The following is a 16,356-nucleotide window of genomic DNA, read 5'->3' as shown; positions in this document are numbered from 1 at the left end:
TCATGGCATAGTTGAAATGCGGGGAAGTTGCCCACATGATAAACTCGCGGATCTTGTGGGGAAAGTGTGCAAACTCTGCAGAGTCAAATCTATTCGAATAGCCGCGTCTGCGGTCATGGACGGTTGGAGTGGTTGTTGCTTAGCACTGATGAGTTTTTGGTTTATAAAGTTGTTTGGCAAATGAGAAGAAAGAGCTTGTTTGATGTACCGGAAGGGTACGGGAGAGCTTGTGTCGACCATATGGAGATGGTCGAGGAAAAGAAAACAAAATTGGGTTACCCCATCCTAGTGTTTCATGTAGAGGAACTCTTTTGGAGTATCTTCTTCAACAAAGATATAGAGATGTCATAGAACCCTCTTAGTGTCCCCTTCAACTGCAAAGTTGGGATGCTATATCCACAAGAGAAACTGATTCTCTTTCACATGCTATATCCACAAGAGAAACTATTCTTTCCCTCTTGTCATCCTAGATTAGCACTTGTTATCTTGCACTCTTGCAAAGTACCTTCTTGATGGTTTGCGAGTACAATTCCAATGTACTCACGGCTTTGTCCCTGGCTATTTACTTGGCCAGACTTGGAGGAATTTGACAAATGAAGAAGGAGTTGACGACGTCTATGCGAGCTAGGAATGTCTTCCCAGTCAGTTACCTATAGGGCTATGGCAGATGACTTGGGCTCTGCGCTACTGAAGTGTTTCCGCTACTCTGATGATTAGATTAGGCCCTTCGAGGCTATTATATAAAGATGGGTCATGTGACCTTATTGTAATTTTATTATTCCATTTTGTAAAGGATGATGTAATTTTGATATCAGTTCGGTTATGTGTTCACGGTGCACTGATCATGGGATCGTGAACAGGGTATTTCGGACAGCTAGTCCGGGGTCCCCACAGAAAGCAGTAACCAAACCAATAGGACTATCAATAGATCCAGGAGATAAACTATCGTACCAAATTTTAGCTGCACCTTTCAGAGATAAAGGGAACAAAGTAAGTGTGTATCTTAATATCATCGGAGAATAAATTGCTCAAAGTAGAGAGTTCATTCATATGTTTCATAGCACTTTCACTTTCAGTACCACAAAATGGTTCTTTCTCAACAATAGATATATAATATAAATCCAGAGAGAAATCGTAATCCTTATCTCTAATGTTTATGGGAGATGTGTCAAACTTAGCATTACGAGACAGTTTATATCTAACAGCTCGTCTTGCAAGAAGAATTTTAATAGCACTTGCATCTCTAGTAGCATGACATTCTTCAATGAAGTCATCATCAAGTTCAATATAAGTTTCATCAAGATCATAACTAGGATCCCCCTAGCTTCAGGTGAACTAACATGTGTAATAGTATTTTCAGCATTTTCAATTTGTTTAGCTCTAACAATTGTAGTATCAAGGAAAGGACCTAACGAACCACTCTTATCAAACACAGTAGAAGCATCATCAAAATCATCGGGAGCATTATTAGATTCATCAGAAGTAGCAGTATGTGTAGCATGTGACGGAGTAATAAGCTTACTCATAACAGATGGCGAATCAAGAGCAACAGAGGTGTTCAGAGTTGTACCACTTCTTGTAGTGTATGGAAATATAGGGAACTTTGATTCAGGAGCTTTCCCCATAATAAATACATTGCAGCGAACAATATCACCTTCAAGTGGGCTTGTAAATAAAGCTATGCTCCCCGGCAACGGCGCCAGAAAATTGTCTTGATTACCCACAAGTATAGGGGATCGCAACAGTCTTCGAGGAAAGTAAAACCCAAAATTATTGATTTGACACAAGGGGAGCCAAAGAATATTTATAAGCTTTAACAGATGAGTTGTCAATTCACCTGCACCTAGAAATAGACTTGCTCGCAACAGTTTATCAGTAGTAACAGTTTTATAGCAGTGGTAGTAGTGAAGTAACATGAGTAATGAAATAAAAATAGCAGTAGCGATGATGGCAGTAGACAGCATGATTAAAATAATGTAGGCACCTGGATGGATGAACGGGCGCTGCATGAATGAGATAGTTCATATAATAGCAAGACATGTGCATTGCAAGTAATAATGATAAAAGCATCCTAGCATAAAATAACCATAGGCGTGTGTTCCTATTTAGTCTTGCGTGCTTGCAATGAGAAACTTGCACAATGATGACCCACAAGTATAGGGGATCGCAACAGTCTTCGAGGGAAGTAAAACCCAACTTATTGATTCGACACGAGGGGAGACAAAGAATACTTGAAAGCCTTAACAGCGGAGTTGTCAATTCAGCTGCACCTGGAAACAGACTTGCTCGCAAGAGTTTATCAGTAGTAACAGTTTTATAGTGGTAGCAGTAGTGAAATAACAGCAGCAGAGTAACAAAGACAGCAGTAGTAATTTTAGTAAACAGCAGGATTAAAATACGTAGGCACGGGGACGGATGACGGGCGTTGCATGGATGAGAGAAACTCATGTAACAATCATAGCGGGGCATTTGCGAGATAATAATAAAACGGTATCCAAGTACTAATCAATCAATAGGCATGTGTCCCAATTATAGTCGTACGTGCTCGCAATGAGAAACTTGCACAACATCTTTTGTCCTACCGGCCGGTGGCAGCCGGGCCTCAAGGGAAACTACTTGGATATTAAGGTACTCCTTTTAATAGAGTACCGGAGCAAAGCATTAACACTCCGTGAACACATGTGATCCTCACGTCACTACCATTCCCTCCGGTTGTCCCGATTTACGTCACTTCGGGGCCATTGGTTCCGGACAGCGACATGTGTATACAACTTGCGGGTAAGACCATAAACAATGAATATCATGATGAAACAATAACATGTTCAGATCTGAGATCATGGCACTCGGGCCCTAGTGACAAGCATTAAGCATAACAAGTTGCAACAATATCATAAAAGTACCATCTACGGACACTAGGCACTATGCCCTAACAATCTTATGCTATTACATGACCAATCTCATCCAATCCCTACCATCCCCTTCGGCCTACAGCGGGGAATTACTCACACATGGATGGGGGAAACATGGTTGGTTGATGGAGAGGCGTTGGCGGTGATGGCGGCGATGATCTCCTCCAATTCCCGTCCCGGCGGAGTGCCGGAACGGAGACTTCGGCTCCCGAGACGGAGTTTCGCGATGTGGCGGCGTTCGGAGGGTTTACGGTGACTTCGACTTCTCCTCGTGCGTTTTTAGGTCGAGGCCGATAAATAGTCCGAAGGAGGGCGTCGGAGGCCAGCCGAGGGGCCACACCATAGGGCCGCGCGGCCCCCCTAGGCCGCGCCGCCTTATGGTGTGGGGCCCTCGGGCCTCCACTTGATTTGTCCTTCGGCTCCGTCATTATTCGGGAAAATAGGGCCTTCCGTCAAAATCCCGAGGTTTTTCCTGAAAGTTGGATTTACGCACAAAAACGAGACACCGGAACAGTTCTGCTGAAAACGGCGTTAGTCCGTGTTAGTTGCATCCAAAATACACAAATTAGAGGCAAAACAATAGCAAAAGTGTTCGGGAAAGTAGATACGTTTTGGACGTATCAACTCCCCCAAGCTTAGCTTATTGCTTGTCCTCAAGCAATTCAGTTAACAACTGAGCGATAAAAGAACTTTCACGAACACATTTGTTCATATGATGTATATATTCTCATGATATGGCTAATACTTAAGCAGTTCATAATAAGATACATGCAAGTAGGATCATCTAACAGCTATGTCAATCATGAAGAGGTACCAACAATTAATAATAAGCATCATGAATCATGTATATAAGCGAGGATTGCAATGTTCATAAGAGAGTATGATAAAGTGGTATCTCGCTTGCCTGTATTTGATCGGCAAAACATAAATGCCCGGGCACCTCTGGAGTTCATAGAAAGACTAGAAGTAGTGATTGTCAAAGATAAAAGCATCAAATTTATACCACAATCAATCATATTTTGAGACAAGCATATTATACTAAGAATGACAGTTGTGCTCTCAAGAAAGTGCTCAAAGAAAGGATGGAGACACAACATAAAAGTAAAAGATTGACCCTTCGCGGAGGGAAGCGAGGGATTAACATGCGCTAGAGCTTTTCATTTGTAAAGCAGGAGTAAAATTATTTTGAGAGGTGTTTGTTGTTGTCAACGAATGGTAATGGGTACACCAACTACCTCGCCAACCGGACTCCCAAGAGCGGCTCCCATGAATTATTTGCATTTTTATGTGGCACTCCTTCCAACCTTTCTTACACAAACCATGGCTAACTGAATCCTTCGGGTGCCTGCCAACAATCACATACCATGAAGGAGTGCCTTTTTAGTTTAGTTTTATTATGATGATGACACTCCCCCCAACCTTTGCTTACACAAGCCATGGCTAACCGAATCCTTCGGGTGTCGTCCAACAATCACAAACCATGGAGGAGTGTCTATTTAAGTTAATTAATTCGGGATCGGGAATCCCATTGCCGGCTCTTTTTGCAAAATTATTGGATAAGCGGATGTGCCACTAGTCCATATGAGAGTCCGTCAAAAGTAAATGACAAGGTTGAAAGCTAAACACCACATACTTCCTCATGAGCTATGAAACATTAACACAAATTGAGAAGCATTTTGAAGGTTTTAAAGGTAGCACATGAGAATTTACTTGGAATGGTTTGAAATGCCATGCATAGGTATTTATGGTGGACACTTTGGAATAACTTGGTTTTCATGTGTTTGGAGGCACGAGCAGCGTTCCCGCTCAGTACAAGTGAAGGCTAGCAAAAGACTAGGGAGCGACAAATCAAGAGAGCGATAGCTTGTCACAATCATGCTTGTGGCAAAATAAATTAAGCGAGGCATAAAAGTGATACAAGAACTGCGAAGCAATGTAAATCATTGAGGCTTAATTGACTTTTGTTCAGTCATATGCATGCGTGAGCATGTGCCAAGTCGATATAAATGAATTATTCAGAGGAGGATACCACAATATCATACCTATCTATGAATAAAACAATGCAAGCAAACATCCATGACATGCTACTCATATTAATAAATTGGAGCTAAACATGAGAGATCATGAGCTACTAAACTTTCTTAAATGACATATACCTCACATGAACCAACTAAGCATGCTCACATGGATGAGTATATGTACAAAAATGAAAACAAATAGAGTTCATACCAGCCTCTCACCACAATCGGATTGTCGTAGATCGTCATTATTGCCTTTTCACTTGTGTAGCTTGGATAATATGAAATGAAAACCACGCTCCAGCCACCGAAGACCATTGAACTCATGATGAACTTTACAAACCAAAGAAGAACAGCAAATATTTTTGGTGTTTTCGAATTTGAGAACAAGAACAAAAGGAAACAAGCAAACAAAGCAAAATCTTTTTGGGTTTTCTTATAGCAAACTAGTAATAGCAAATAAAGCGAAACAAATGCAAGAAACCAAGATAAACAAATGGTGAAGAGAAACAACAGAAATATTTTTGGTCTTTTTGTGTTTTGGGAAAGAAACAAAGTGAAAACAAGAAATAGCAAACTAAAAGAAACACAGAAAAGCGAGATGGCAGAAATCTGCCAAAACATGACAACGAGTACAGAAATCGATTTTTACAAAAATCTTACGTTGCTCAGCTCGAAAAGTGTTCAACTAATGAAAGTTAGATAACAACCTGGGGAACATGCACAAAAATTGGCTTCGCAAAATAACGTCCTGGCTGTGCGCACGAATTTTTACGGTAACAGTCCAGAATCTGTTTTCAGGCAGCACTTCCCCAAATATCATCTTCCTCTCATTAGAAAACCACTCAAACAAACTAAACAAGTATATACAAGTATCCAGCAACCATGATATGCAAAGAATGAGTGATGCCGGTATACCTCCCACCAAGCTTAGGCTTTTGGCCTAACTGGAGTTCAATCCCATCGAGGCCATGAGGTAGTATCCCCGTTGTACGACGAAGATGGATCATATTCCGGGTATGTGCTAGAAGAAGCACCCGGATACGTGACGGTGTAGTCGTAGGAGGGCTCGGCGTCCTCGGAGTCATGCTGCTGGTGGAAATCTTGTATCTTCATATGTTCATCCACCTCCTCCTTAGTGCGCGACCATGGTTTCCTGTCAATACCGAACAAACCTGGCTGGGGAAGAGGGATTTCTTTCTCATCCCCATCAGCAAACAACATTCTATAGACCATATTATCTAAAGTGGACTCGGTGGTAACAAAATGATGGCTTTTCACAGCAATGATATCAAGCCTCCTAGGGGTTAATGACACATCATTAGGATCAATAGGAAGCTCTAAATGTGTTAAAATGCGCAGTGCAATATTTCCTCCAAAAATAGGTCCCCTGGTAGACAGGCGGCGAGCAATAAGAGAACCAAGATGATAAGATGTCCGTCCAGTAAGTGCAATATTCAAGAAAGCAAGATGGTAACTAGAAATATTGCTAGTGTTCTCCCTACCAAGTATGCTAGTAGCAATGTAATATGCAAAATATTTAATGGCGGGGAGTTGAATGTTCCTTATCTTGCCCCGCTGAATGGTGCGGCAGTCATCATTGGTGATCCCTCGGTAGAGCTCCAACAAGTCCCGAGGGTTGTCATCAATTCTCCTCGCTGTACCTACAGGGGCAATATCCAATGCACGACAAAATTCTTCCAATTCCATAGTAACAGGATTACCATAGATCTTGAATGCAACTGTCGGACTATATTGCGTGTTTTGGAACTTGAAGCTCTCGACAAAAATTTTGGTGAGCATGTAGTATTGCTCCCTCTCATCTCCAACGTAGGTGGCTAAGCCCGCCCTGTTGACAAGGGTGAAGAAATCATCCAATATCCCTGCATTTGTCAGAAAATCATAACATGGGAAGGATGAAGCATTAGGAGCCCCATTGTCCTCTTCGGGCGCGAAGCTAGGCGCGATGATGTCCTCATTGTACGACCGCCTAATTTGGGTGGCGGTCCTAGAAGGCCTTTCGGTGCTGGTTGTTCCTTTCTTGAACAATTCTCCAAATTTGAACTTCTTCATCTCTTTTCTGAAATTTTCAACAAACAATATAAAACTTGATTTGGTGACATATAATTGAGGGAAACTACCATAGGAACTTGCTAGAGTACTAATCATGCATCAAAACTAGTTTCTACCACTTAGAACAAGCATGCAAGCTTACTAAACATGTTACCTACAGCAGCAAAATATTCAAGATATACTTCACCAAACAAAATTCTACTTGGATAATCGAAGGAGTCACATACCGGAGAGCAAATGTGCCAAATTTCAGATAGAAATCTGGGCTGAGCAAATAGATCGAAAAATCCTGAGATCTTGAGCAAAAACGCGAGTGAGAGAAAGTTGGTTCGAGTTTTTTCGGGAGAGAGAAGATGCTGGGAGAAAGAGATGAGATAGTGGGGCAAGGAGGGGCCCACACCACAGGGTGGCGCGCCCCCTCCTTGGCCGCACCGGCCTGTGGTGTGGCACCTGTGGTGCCCCACAGGTCATCCTCTGGTGCTCCCAGGTGCCTCGTCGAAAAATAGGACCAACGGTGTAATTTTCGCGAATTTTTGAAAACTTTGAAAAATGCACATTTCTGGGTATTAAGTTTATTATCGCTGGCCAGGAAATTTTTTTGAAATCTCTAATCAACTAAGGAACTTTGGAAAAATAAAAGTGCTACAGCAACTAAAGCAAGTGGAGGAAAAAAATGTTGTTTACCTCCTCTATGCATATAAAAAGTATTTGTTAACAAGGTTGATCAAGTCTTGCCACCAAATAAATTTTACATAGAATATGAAGAAATAAACCTCAAATCAATCATGTTACCTTGAATTGTATTGATATGGATCCAATCACAAGAGTTTGATATTCTTCTTTAGGCTCATATATGGGACAATCAATAGTTCCCACTTTGATAGTTCTCACATGAGAAATAGTATTAACTCCGCACGCTTTTTCAATCCTCTTGGGGAAATAGACGGTGTGTTCCTTATCATCAACATTGAAAGTAACCTTTCCTTTATTGCAATCAATAACAGCCCCTAGCGGTGTTAAGAAAAGGTCTCCCAAGAATAATAGACATATTATCTTCTTCGAGGCATTTCCAACACAACAAAATCAGTTAATATCAAGCGGTTATTAGTAACTTGAACAGGAACATCCTCACATATACCAACATGAATAGCAGTAGATTTATCAGCCATTTGCAAAGATATATCGGTAGGTATCAACTTATCTAAGTAAAGTCTCTTATAAAGAGAAAAAGGCATAACACTAACACCGGCTCCCAAGTCACATAGAGCAGTTTTAACATAATTATTCTTAATAGAACAAGGAATAGTAGGTATACCAGGTCGCCCAACTTCTTTGGAACTTTGCCATTGAAAGAGTAATTAGCAAGCATAGTGGAAATTTCCTCATTGGGGATTTTCCTTTTGTTAGTAACAATATCTTTCATATACTTTGAATAAGGAGGCAATTTAATAGCATCAGTCAAAGGGATTTGCAAGAATAAAGTTTTCATCCAATCACAAAATTTATTATAGTGTTCTTCTTCCTTTGATTTTAGTTTCTTAGCAGGAAAAGGCATTTGCTTTTGCACCCAAGGTTCTCTTTCATTACCATGTTTCTCATCAATAAAATCTTCTTTAGTATACTTTTTATTTTTAGCATGCTTTTCAGGTTCTTTTTCAACCTCTTCTTTATCAGGAGTATCATTCTTATCATTATCTTTATCATGTTCATTACCACTTTCGGTTTCAGCATCGAAATAGAAATACTATTAGGATCATTAGCGAGGTTCGAGAGGATTCTACAACATTTTTATGTTTCTTCTTCTTTTTCTTAGATGGAGCACTAGTTTTAGTTTGTTGAGAATCTTGTTCAATTCTTTTGGGATGCCCTTCGGGATATAGAGGATCCTGGGTAGAGACACCACCTCTAGTTGTTACTTCATAAGCATGTTTTTCTTTAGCATTATTTCCCAACAAGTCATTTTGCACTTTAGTGAGTTGATCAATTTGAGTTTGAACCATATGAAAATGTTTAACAAGCATCTTAACATCATTGGAGGTTCTCTCCACAATATCATGCAATTCACTAATAGCTTGAGAATTTTCCATTAGATGATTCTCTACTCTCATATTAAAATTTTCTTGCTTAACAATATAATTATCAAACTCATCTAAGCATTGCGCGAGGAGGTTTTGAATATGGAATATCTTCCCTAGTAAAGCGTTGAAGGGAGTTTACCTCAATCATGGATGAAGGGGGAATTATCTCACATATATCTTCTATGGGAGGTAGATTCTTCACATCTTCGGATTTAATACCTTTCTCCTTGAGAGACTTCTTGGCTTCCCTCATATCTTCATCATTCAATTTAATTAAACCCCTCTTCTTCACTATTGCCGTTGGAGTTGGTTCAGGCATAGTCCAATCATCATAATTCCGGCCTATTTTAGCCAATAATTCTTCAGCTTCGTCCGGAGTTCTTTTCCTGAAAACACAACCAGCACAACTATCCAGGTATGCCCTAGACTCAATGGTTAGTCCACTATAAAATATATCAAGTAAATCATGCTTTTCCAAATCATGGTCAGGCAGAGCTCTAATAAGAGAGCAAAATCTCGCCCAAGCCTCAGGCAATTTCTCTCCATCTCCTTGATCAAAATTATAAACTCTCTGCAAAGCAGCATGTTGAGCACTAGCAGGAAAGTATTTCCGGAAGAAAACATTAAGCAATTCTTTTGGACTTTTAATAGAACTAGGTGGCAAACTATTATACCAAGTTTTAGCGTCATCTTTTAATGAGAATGGAAAGATTTTAGCAACAAAGTAAGTACGCTTCTTAACATCATCAGAAAACAAGCTACTCAGAGTAGATAACTCGGTCATGTGTTCAACAGCACTTTCTTTTTCAGTACCACAAAAGGGTGTTTTCTCAACAATAGCTATATGAGATAGATCAAGAGAAAAATCATAATCTTTATCCTTAATGTTTATAGGAGATGTGGCAATTTTAGGATCAGGAGACAGTTTATATCTAACAGTATGTTACGCAAGCAACTTTTTAATTTTTCTTGCATCGGTAGTAGCATGGCATTTTTCAATAAAATCATCATCAAGTTCCACATAATCTTCATCAAGATCATCACTAGAGTATTCAAGTTCGGGTGAATTAACGGGTGTAGTAACATCGGGAGTTTCGGTATTTTCAATTTGCCTAGACCTAGCAATTGTAGCATCTAGAAAAGTTCCCAATGAACCACTATCATCAAGCACGAGCGAAATATTATCAGTATTATGAGAGTTTTCAGATTCAGCAGAAGTACCAGCATTTGAAGCATGTGGCGGTGAAACAAGTTTATCAATCACAAATGGTGAATCAAGAGCAGCAGAGGTACTCAGAGTTGTACCTTTTCTTGTAGTGGATGGTAATATGGCGACCTTAGTATCGCGAGTTTTACCCATGATGGAGAATTTGCAGCGAACAATATCAATCCAAGTGAACTTCCAAATAAAGCTATGCTCCCCGAGCAACGGCGCCGAGAAAATAGTCTTGATGACCCACAAGTATAGGGGATCGCAACGAGTCTTCGAGGGAAGTAAAACCCAACTTATTGATTCGACACGATGGGAGACAAAGAATACTTGAAAGCCTTAACGGCGGAGTTGTCAATTCAGCTGCACACTGGAAACGGACTTGCTCGCAAGAGTTTATCGATAGTAACAGTTTTATAGTGGTAGCGGTAGTGAAATAACGACGGCATAGTAACAAAGACAGCGAGTAGTAATTTTAGTAAACAGCGAGGATTAAAATACGTAGGCACGGGGACGGATGACGGGCGTTGCATGGATGAGAGAAACTCATGTAACAATCATAGCAGGGCATTTGCAGATAATAATAAAACGGTATCCAAGTACTAATCAATCAATAGGCATGTGTCCCAATTATAGTCGTACGTGCTCGCAATGAGAAACTTGCACAACATCTTTTGTCCTACCAGCCGGTGGCAGCCGGGCCTCAAGGGAAACTACTGGATATTAAGGTACTCCTTTTAATAGAGTACCGGAGCAAAGCATTAACACTCCGTGAACACATGTGATCCTCACGTCACTACCATTCCCTCCGGTTGTCCCGATTTCTGTCACTTCGGGGCCATTGGTTCCGGACAGCGACATGTGTATACAACTTGCGGGTAAGACCATAAACAATGAATATCATGATGAAACAATAACATGTTCAGATCTGAGATCATGGCACTCGGGCCCTAGTGACAAGCATTAAGCATAACAAGTTGCAACAATATCATAAAAGTACCATCTACGGACACTAGGCACTATGCCCTAACAATCTTATGCTATTACATGACCAATCTCATCCAATCCCTACCATCCCCTTTGGCCTACAGTGGGGGAATTACTCACACATGGATGGGGGAAACATGGCTGGTTGATGGAGAGGCGTTGGCGGTGATGGCGGCGATGATCTCCTCCAATTCCCCGTCCCGGCGGAGTGCCAGAACGGAGACTTCTTGCTCCCGAGACGGAGTTTCGCGATGTGGCGGCATTCTGGAGGGTTTCTGGTGACTTCGACTTCTCCTCGTGCGTTTTTAGGTCGAAGCCGATAAATAGTCCGAAGGAGGGCGTCGGAGGCCAGCCGAGGGGGCCACACCATAGGGCCGCGCGGGCCCCCCCTAGGCCGCGCCGCCTTATGGTGTGGGGCCCTCGGGCCTCCACTTGATTTGTCCTTCGGCTCCGTCATTATTCGGGAAAATAGGGCCTTCCGTCAAAATCCCGAGGTTTTTCCCGAAAGTTGGATTTTCTGCACAAAAACGAGACACCAGAACAGTTCTGCTGAAAACAGCGTTAGTCCGTGTTAGTTGCATCCAAAATACACAAATTAGAGGCAAAACAATAGCAAAAGTGTTCGGGAAAGTAGATACGTTTTGGACGTATCACACAACATCTTTTGTCCTACCAGCCCGTTGCAGCGGGGACTCAAGGGAAACTACTGGTAATTAAGGCACTCCTTTTAATAGAGTACCAGAGCAAAGCATTAACACTCCGTGAACACATGTGATCCTCACATCATAGCCATCCCCCCGGTTATCCCAATTATTGTCACTTTGGGGCCTCGGATTCCGGACAACGATCTGTGTATACAACTTGCAGGTATGATAAAAAAACAATAATTATCATCATGAATCAATAACATGTTCAGATCTGAGATCTTGGCACTCGGGCCCAATGTGACAAGCGTTAAGCATAACAAGTTGCAACAATGTCAAAAATACTAACAACAGATACTAGGCACTATGCCCATAACAATCTTATAGCTATTACATGAACAATATCATCCAATCCCTACCATCCCCTACAGCCTACAGCGGGGAATTACTCACACATCGATGGGGGAATCATGGATGGTTGATGGAGAGGCGTCGGTGATGGCTATGGCGATGATCTCCTCCAATTCCCCGTCCCGGGAGGGTGCTAGAACGGAGTTTCTGGTTCCCGGATTGGGGTTTCTGGTGGCGACAGAGCAGCGGAACTCTTTTTGGAAAAACGTCGAACCCCCCTCTGTTTTTAGGGTTGAAGGCTTAATATAGTCCGGAGGAGAGGTCGATGAGGTGGCCGAGGCGGCCAGACCACCCCTAAGCGCGGCCAAGCCTGGCTCGCGCCTAGGTCAAGTGTGGGCCCCTCGTGCCCCCCTCCGTCTCATCTTCTGGCTCCGCGAGTCTTCGGGTGAAATATGAACTTTGCGATATTTTCCAGGAATTTTCCTGAAAGTTGGATTTCTGCACAAAAACGAGACACCACAGCAATTTTGCTGAAAACAGCGTTAGTCCGAGTTTGTTGTATTCAAAACACACAAAATAGAGGGCAAACACCAGCAAAAGTGTTCGGGAAATTAGATACATTTTCGACGTATCAACCACGCAAGCAATCGAGCAATTGCAGCCAAAGCTTTTCGAGCTGGTTTTTACTGGTTATCAGCTAAAGAAGATGTGAAGGCGATCGTGCGCACCTGTGAGGCTTCCCAGAGATTTGCGTCCAAACCTCATTCTCCAGCAGAGTTAATGCCAATACCTTTGGCATGGCCTTTTGCCCAATGGGGACTCGATATGGTGGGAAAATTGCATAAGTCCTGGCCAGGAGGACATGTCTATCTGCTCGTAGCAGTCGACAGTTTTACCAAGTGGATTGAAGCAAAACCATTAACAACAGCAAATGCAACGCAAACAGTAAATTCCATCAAATGCATAGTTTTTCGGTTTGATGTCCCTAACAGCATAGTAACGGACAATGGCAGCAACTTTACCTCCCGAGAATTCAAGGATTATTGCGAGGGTGTGGGCATCAAGCTGCAGTTTGCGTCTATCGCACACCCACAAACCAAAGGCCAAGTCGAGAAAGGAAACAGTCTCATATGCAATGGCATCAAGAAACGCTTACTGGCGCCACTTGAAAAAGCAAGGCACGCTTGGATCAACGAGTTACCCTCCATGTTGTGGAGCTTGCGAACAACACCGAACGCAGCAACTCAAGAAACTCCTTTCTTTCTAGTCCATGTAGTCAAAGTTGCACTACCGATAGAAATAGAACACGACTCCCCCAGAGTTGTGAACTATGACGAAGAGACCTCGCAAAAGGCACTCGAAGATGGCTACGATGCAGTTGATGAAGCAAGAGATGTGGTGTTGTCAAGAGTAAGCGCATATCAGCAAAACCTCAAGAATTACCACAACCATATCCTTTGAAGTCGGGGATTTAGTTATTCGACTCAAGCAAGATCGCCACGAGAAGATGAAATCGCCATGGTTGGGACCATACATCGTCACCGAAGTTATTCTAGGAGGAGCATATCGACTAAAAGATAACAAGACATGCAAAGATGAAGGGAACCTGTGGAACGTTGCTAAATTGCGGTGTTTTTACGCGTAGAAGGAAGTTGTCAAGGCTCGGCAAATACCATGTAAACAGATAATGTACCTGAAAATTTCACAAGTTTTTCGGACGCACTCTTTTCCTTTCAGGGTACCGAGTGGGACTGAAAGTTTTTAATGAGGTGGGCTTGCTTTGCTGAAATATAGCATGGTTGCAATAAAAATAGTGATGTCGAATACCTCTGTCTATTATTCTTTGCAAGCAATGCTTGGGGGCTAAACCCGCAAAATACAATATAGTCTAACTCGACAAATATCGCAATACATTTGCCTTGGCTTCGTGTAAGCCTCGTGGATAAAAAACAATCAGCAAACTTCGCCACCTCAAATACTTGGGGGGCTGAGATGAAAGTTACAATTCAATAAAGAGTTGATCGCCATAAGAAAAGTTTGCTTTGACTGTCTAATTGTCTCGCAAAATCTTAAACATGGCACGACAATACAGTATACGCGAAAGTATTGTTGTCCATACAGTGATCTGACACTCAAACAACAAAATACATGACAAGTACATATTTACAACGTTGCGTCTTGGCTCAAACCTCACGCAGTAATCAATATAAAGAATTTCTATATCATTTTATCTATACTCTCCTTTGCAGCAAGCATCTGTTGCATCGAGTCATCATATCGGTACTCTTTAAGAAGGAAGAGTCTACTTCAAGCAGTTTATCTATCATCTTTTCTGCAACATTGGACACAGCTGCAATATGTCGGTCAAGCTTTATCTTTTTCTTCAAGCTCTGATACGTCTCCGACGTATTGATAATTTCTTATGTTCCATGCCACATTATTGATGATATCTACATGTTTTATGCATACTTTATGTCATATTTATGCGTTTTCTGGAACTAACCTATTGACGAGATGCCGAAAGGCCAGTTGTTGTTTTCTGCTGTTTTTGGTTTCAGAAATCCTAGTAAAGAAATATTTTCGGAATCAGACGAAATCAAGACCGAAGATCTTATAATTCCCGGAAGCTTCCAGAGCACCGGAGAAAGACGAGAGGGGAGCCGGGGGCCCCACCCCACGGGCGGCGCGGCCCAAGGGGGCGCGCCCCCTAGTGTGTGGGCACCCCGTGGCCCCTCCGACTCCGCCTCTTCGCCTATTTAGTCGTCCCCGACCTAAAAACCACGTCCGGTTCGACGAAACCAGAGAAAACCATCCGGAGCCGCCGCCATCGCGAAACTCCAATTCGGGGGACAGAAGTCTCCGTTCCGGCACGCCGCCGGGACGGGGAATTGCCCCGGAGTCATCTCCACCGCCGTCTCCACCGCCATCTTCACCGCCATCGCCGCCTCCATGATGAGGAGGGAGTAATTCACCCCGGGGCTGAGGGCTCCGCTCGTAGCTATGTGGTTCATCTCTCTCTTTATGTGATCTAGTTGAATATCATCTATGTGCTACTCTAGTGATGTTATTAAAGTAGTCTATTCCTCCTACATGGTGTAATGGTGATAGTGTGTGCATCGTGCAGTACTTGGCGTGGGTTATGATTGTAATCTCTTGTAGATTATGAAGTTAACTATTGCTATGATAAGTATTGATGTGATCTATGCCTCCTTCATAGTGTGATGGTGACAGTGTGCATGCTATGTTAGTTCTTGGTGTGATTGTGTTGATCTATCTTGCACTCTAAGGTTATTTAAATATGAACATTGAATATTGTGGAGCTTGTTAACTCCGGCATTGAGGGTTCGTGTAATCCTACACAGTTAGTGGTGTTCATCATCATACAAGAGGGTGTAGAATAGTCCTATTATGTGATCATTGTTGAGAGTGTCCACTAGTGAAAGCGGGATCCCTAGGCCTTGCTTCCAAGCATCGAATCTCCGTTTGTTTACTGTTTTGTTGCATGTTTACTCGCTGCCATATTTTATTCAGATTGCTATTACCACTCATACTCATCCATATTACTTGCATCTCACTATCTCTTCGCCGAACTAGTGCACCTTTACATCCGACAAGTGTATTAGGTGTGTTGGGGACACAAGAGACTTCTTGCTTTGTGGTTGCAGGGTTGCTTGAGAGGGATATCTTTGACCTCTTCCTCCCCGAGATCGATAAACCTTGGGTGATCCACTTAAGGGAAACTTGTCTGCTGTTCTACAAACCTCTTCTCTTGGAGGCCCAACACCTGTCTACAAGAATAGAAGCTCCCGTAGACATCAAGTTATTTTCCGGCGCCGTTGCTCGGGAGGAAAGGTAAAAGGTACTCACACTCCGGATCTCGGCTACTAAGCTATTTTCGCCGTTGTAAGTACTCGAAGCTATTTCCTTTAGATCCTGCAATTGCATCTTTTTGTTTCTTGTTTTACACTTGTAAGGCATAATGGAATACAACTATGAGCTTTTCAATTTATTTCCTAAGTTAAGACATGAATTGTGTGATGCGAAAATTAAAGAACCTATGGAGCCTCAATTGCATGCTAGTAGCAA

Source organism: Lolium rigidum, chromosome 1 (assembly GCF_022539505.1).
Source record: "Lolium rigidum isolate FL_2022 chromosome 1, APGP_CSIRO_Lrig_0.1, whole genome shotgun sequence".
Classification (NCBI taxonomy): domain Eukaryota; kingdom Viridiplantae; phylum Streptophyta; class Magnoliopsida; order Poales; family Poaceae; genus Lolium; species Lolium rigidum.
Note: the sequence above shows the minus strand (reverse complement) of the source record.